A 6000-nucleotide genomic window follows, 5' to 3' on the forward strand; every position below is an offset into this window, starting at 1 on the left:
AGGAAGTTAAAGTAAAGAAGAGAAGAAAAAAAAAAGCAGTAATAAATCCCAACAGAGATGATCACCAGTTTAACTCACTTTGTGCTCTATGGCAGGGTTGTATGTTGCATGTTTCCACAGAAGTAGGTTTGATAGCTAATCCACACCGATCATCAGGATACGGGTTCAGATCTGTATCAAAACAACTGACCATCCTCTCCCTCACACCACCACCACAGCTTCTAGAGCACTAAGGACACAAACGGAACAGAAATGTAGAGATACTAGAAAGCTAAGCAGTGTTATTGTAGGCCAAAAGACACCAGTTCCTCACCAGTCCGTACTCTGTCACATGCCAGGAAATCTGAGTGTGACATGCAGGTCTGCGGCAGGCCTGGACAGAAGGAGGCCGTGCCAGTCCTCTACATGCCCGGTCAGGAAGATGTTCCCCAGTTGGTCCAATACAAACCACCTCTCTTGTCTGCTGTCCTTCCCCACAGGTCACAGAACACTGACAATCAAATGTAACAACAATCCAGTGATATTTCATCCTCATGGTTTTGATATATCAAAGCTACAGCAAATGGTACAATGTTTTAAATGTCTTGGCTTTGATTTAACAGTACTTAGAAAGAAAAGAAGCATAGCTGAATTCCATTTTCCTAATTTGTTTTTTAACAGTCTCTGTAGGATACGAACCACACTGAAGCTGGAGACACTGTACTTTGGAGTACATGGATGCATGTTGCACGCCTGCTGACTCGGTGGCCTCTGCAGTCGCTGGGTGATGCAGTGAGACTCATCCACCACATGAGGGCTGGTTGGATCCTGAACCAAACACTCCACAGTGCGAAACTGCATGCCTCCATTGCAGGTGGCAGAGCACTCGCTGAAGACACCAGCCCTGTAGATGTATGTGAATGTCTCTCTCGGATGAGGGGCAACAGCTACAGAACCAGCGGAGTGAGCAACGTTTGTGTCATTATCTAGGCCCATAAACTCTGCATGGGTCAAAAGCTGAAAAGAGATGAATAAATATGCTATAAAATCATAAAAAAAACAACATTGGTATCATTAAAAGTCTTAAACATCTACAGCCATGGAGGCACTGACATATATATATATATATATATATATATATATATATATATATATATATATATATATATATATATATATATATATATATGCATATAAATATAAATATAAATACATAGATATATGTTCTGTTGTCAGGCAGTTAGGCAGGATCTAAATTTCCAGTCTCACCCTGCAAAGACCATCCACACAGATATCAGTGCGTCCCACGTAGCATGGAGTCCCATCCGTCACTGCTGGTCTGTGTCGGTAGAAAAAGTTTTGTCCCCTTGGTACACAGTTCAGCTCACATGTGTTGGATGCTACAGTATTGAAGATATAGCAATTGCAAACCTAGATCAGATTTTTTTCATCATTTCCATAGCTTGTCACATGTAAAAAGGGCATGGCATTGTCGTTAACAGTCCGTGCAGTGCGCATGGTGAAGCAAAGAAAAAAAAGAAAACCACATCCCTTCATAACAGAACATTTACAAGACTGATAACTTGTTAAAGTTAGAAAAGCCCTGATACTTCTGAATGCATCAAGAAATTCGGTAAAAAAAAAAAAAAAAAAAAAAAAAAGTCTCTTGTACCTCCATAGTACGGCACCCATGTGTGGCGTTTTCCTTGAAAGTCCATTCTGTCAAATTCGGAGCACTGCTCCTCCCTAAAGTCCTTCGATCCAACTGGGCATGCCTGACGTATCAGAAAAAGCAACATACTGTATAACCAATATATGACACATTGTTGTTGTGTGGATATAACTATATGAATGATGGAGGATGTTTACATGTGTATTGCAGGTGCGGAAGGACTTGGAGGATCCTATACAGTTGTGTCCTCCATCCGTCCTGCAGAAAAAAAAGATTCAGAAATTAAAAACATTATAGAGTTTATCATGTTAAGACTTTCATAGAAGATGTTATTCTCATTCTATATTTTTTTATGACCTACCTTGAAGTAATGCATGTTCTGGTTCTCATTGCCACTCCTGTACCACAAGAGCGGCTGCAGGGCCCAAAGGCCCCAAACTCTCCCCAGTAGTCATTGACTGGCTGTGTTAGCTAAAAGAAAAGAAAAGGGTAAAAGAAAAAAGCACTATACAAAAAGTGAAACTCCTCCGCTGGGACACAAAGTGCTGTCATGCACCACATCTTACCACCACCACCAAATCCTGCGACACACTGAGAGCATGCGAGGCACTTTAAAATTGAAGCTGGAACTTATGGCCACAAACCTCTTTATGTTGCATAACATGTTTATTTACTGACTCTGACATATGAACAGCATCAGTGGGAGCAGGGACACTGTAAATCGTTTGAGTAAATTAGCAAATAAAATGATCCCGTATGTCATATATATTTGTAAACTACAACTAACTTTGGGATGCAAAAAGAGTTTATAGCATCTGATTGTAGACTAAACAACTCAGCATTTTGGCCATTTGAGAATATACTCAGACTCCATCAGAACTGTTTATGATTTTGCTGCAGCTTGTATCTCTTTTCTTTTCTTTTTTTATTGATTTTATTTTTGTCTTGTTGAGTTTGGAATTTGGTTTGCTTTGTTAGATCAACAAGTCTGTACCGGCTGTTGAGTTGAGGTTTTTAGGTTGCATGTTATCTCAAAGCCTCTGTGTGTGTGTGTGTTTCCTTTTTTTTTTTTTTTACAATCTACAGACATTTGTGTTATTCTAACTATAATTACAGGCGTGAATGATAATTTTCACAGTTGGGTGTATGGTAATTGTTTTTTTCTTTCTGTTCTTCGTGCCTCATAAAAAGAAAAACCAAGAACACATTAACAAACAAACAAACAAAAGAACACAAGTTGATTGAAGAACAACCTGCAACATTAAATTTTGGGTGATCTGCTACTACAAATAGATCATGGTTGGAAAACATCCTGGTAAACTCTCAATGACAGCTGTGACCACATATGCTTTCCCTCCAATTTTTTTTTTTGGTCACTAGGGTAAGAACTGGTCAGTTTGATCAAGTTCAGGAAGTTTTACTTAAAGTATCTGTTGCAGCTGCAAAAACAGCAGATATCCTTGGTGCATGCACGTTCTCCTCATTTGGAAAAAAAAAAATTATAATGCTTACACATTATGTAAACAACCCCTGATGGAATTACAATCCTGCTAAGAAAATAGACAGTATTTTATTATAATTAAAAAGAATAGAGCAAGGAGCTGCAGACCTGTTATAAATAATGTAGTACAATTTGAGTCAAAGAAAGTTGTTTCTAAATTGTTCAAAATCAATGTTGGAAGGTTTTGCAGTGCACGTCTTTGCAGTTCCCATCTAAACTGGCAGACATTAAATTAGTGCAAAGTCTTTATCAATACTAAAGTCAGTATGAATATTTTACTCACTGTAAAAGCAGGAACAGCCAGCAGGTGTAGGAGGCTCAGGACTTGCAGGATGTTCATGTTAAAGCCACCGTGGAACAACCAATGCTGAAAGCTACTCAATATCTTGACTTTCAGTGCAAAAACTTCTAGTAAACACATACATAAATATTACATATAGTTAGAATATAAATGTAAGTAGTACAGTGATTTCTTTCCTAAAGTTTAACAAATGCAATAAATATGCAAGAAGAAGTGAAAGAAAACATGCGATCGTCACAACAATTAAACAAACTCATCTTGTTGACCTACCTTCTCCCAGAGAATTTCCAACCGGTAGATCAGTAGCACAGAGGGATGTGCACCTCCGAGGAGAAGGTAGGCACTGACACCCAGCTTTCTATCTTCTCGCCCTCTCCACTCACCAAAACCACAGCCCATCAAGTGTCAGATTTCAACCACAAGTAGAGAGTTTGTGTTGCCTTTTTTTTAAAGTTATACTTATGTCTCTCTCACTCTCTCTCTCTTTCTCTCTATCTCTCTCTCTATATATAATTTATTCATGTGTTCACGTGAATGTGGATGAAGAGATAGACTTCATATCTAAGCAAAATGATTTCATATTTAAACCCTCAACCCTAACCCTGAACAACTAATTGCAATTTGGAAATAATAGCAAGCATTTAGGAGATTTGCTTAAATGAGACATAAAAGTCTTAAGCATCTCATTGCTTGTTTTTCTTTCATTTTTTTGTCCTTTTTACAGTCTACAGACCATTGATTGTTCGTTTAGCACATCCCGTAACCACTAAATACAGACCAATAAGTCACAGCAGTGGAACTGGTGGGAGGTAAACACTACCTTTACGCTCTTGTCAGTTTAATTTTAGATAGAAACCACGGTGAAGCATGCCTGGATGCAAGCAGAGTATGAAAGAAGAGCATGCAACGTGTGCCAGAATTTAGGTATTTCCAAGGACTCAGGTTAATGACAGAGGTTATGATACGTTAGTTTTAATGCACATGCCTGCGTGGCAGACAAAGTAATGGCAAGGACCCAGCAGGATTTTTGTTTAGTAATCACATGATGGTGACTAAGCAAGACAAAAGACATGACAACACAGCAGCACACTGATCTGTTAGTTGCTTAAATTCACAATTTTTTGTTTTTTTCCCCAACTGAATTTATTGTCATATTTAGTGATACACAATCAAAGGTACAATGCTTTTTTTCCCAGTAAAAGTGGCTGTCAGACACAAGCCTAAAAATAGCAATCTTCAAAACAAATACCATTCACAGATCTCACTAAAGCTTCAAACCACAACATCTCCAAAATCCCATCCCATCCAAATTGTATCTCACACACCCAAAGCCAAAACCGCCACCCCACACAGTGTTTTTTCCTCCACAATTATAAACAAAGTCTCCCCGTCCTTTTCTGTCTCTCAGAGCTGCCGGTTCAGTTTCTGTGCTTGCTTCTCTTTGGCTTCAAAGGCGCTCTTGGTGCTGAACAGGTCCTCCACTGAATCCACTATCTCCTGCATTTCTCTGGACAGCTCAGCGTAACTCTCTTTCAGCTCCTCCTGCTGCTGCCTCAGGTCCACCGCCGCACGCATCAGCTCGCTGGCCTGGTGGCTGCAGTGGCTCCGGAGCTGCTCCACGTCTGACAGCAACACCTCCATGCTTTTCATCAGCTGTTCCAGACGGTCTGCAGTCACCTCAAATCCTGACGCGTCCAAACCCATGTCGTTGTCTGGTGACTGGGCATCATTGTCTGGTTCTGGCTGTGAATCTGTCTCCATCTTCCTGATGTAGGGAATTCCAACCACCAGATACTGTAGTCCCACGTCAGTATAACAGATATCTGAAAGTATAGGGAGTCATTTAACTGGGAGTTTTAAGGAATCGATTTTTAGATACAAGAAATGGAGAAAAAAAAGTCAAAGTTGCTGCTTTGCTCCAACTCCTTTTGTCTTCCTTTGCAAGTGAGGAGTTTAATCTCTCTGCATGGGGTGAAGATGCACTTCTGACTAATCTTCTTGGCCTGTGCACCTGCGTGTGCAGTGTATCTACATAGGTGTGTATGTGTGTGTGTGTGTGTGTGTGTGTGTGTGTGTGTGTGTGTGTATTTGTACTCGTGTTCAGGTGCCCTTTTACTAACATGTGCTGTCCTGTAATCCAGTTTGGGCATCTATCCCAGGCCACACTCCCTCTACTGCAGACCATACTCAGATGAGCAGCAGGCGGGACATCAGATTACGCGGCTCTTCCCTCCTCCTGAACCCGTTCTCTGCTTCGGCTGTCTGAGTAGACAGATTAACCCTGTCCTTGTCATCTGTGAGTGGCTTTGACACTCACACGCAAAATATAGGCCTACTGTAACCTGCGTGTGCTGAACCTGCGTGAACTGTGAGGGAATTACAGCCAGACCGACTGTTCTAAGATGTTTAGAGCGCTTTGGAGAAAAACAGCATAAAATGTAATAATGCATTTAAATTTCTGCTGTTCTGCATCAGGAAATTTTATGAACATTTCAAATGACTGTGTACAATGCCATGAAGCCATTTCTTTAGAGATAATTATGAACT

This window comes from Telmatherina bonti, assembly GCF_933228915.1.
Source record: "Telmatherina bonti genome assembly, chromosome: 16".
NCBI lineage: Eukaryota > Metazoa > Chordata > Actinopteri > Atheriniformes > Telmatherinidae > Telmatherina > Telmatherina bonti.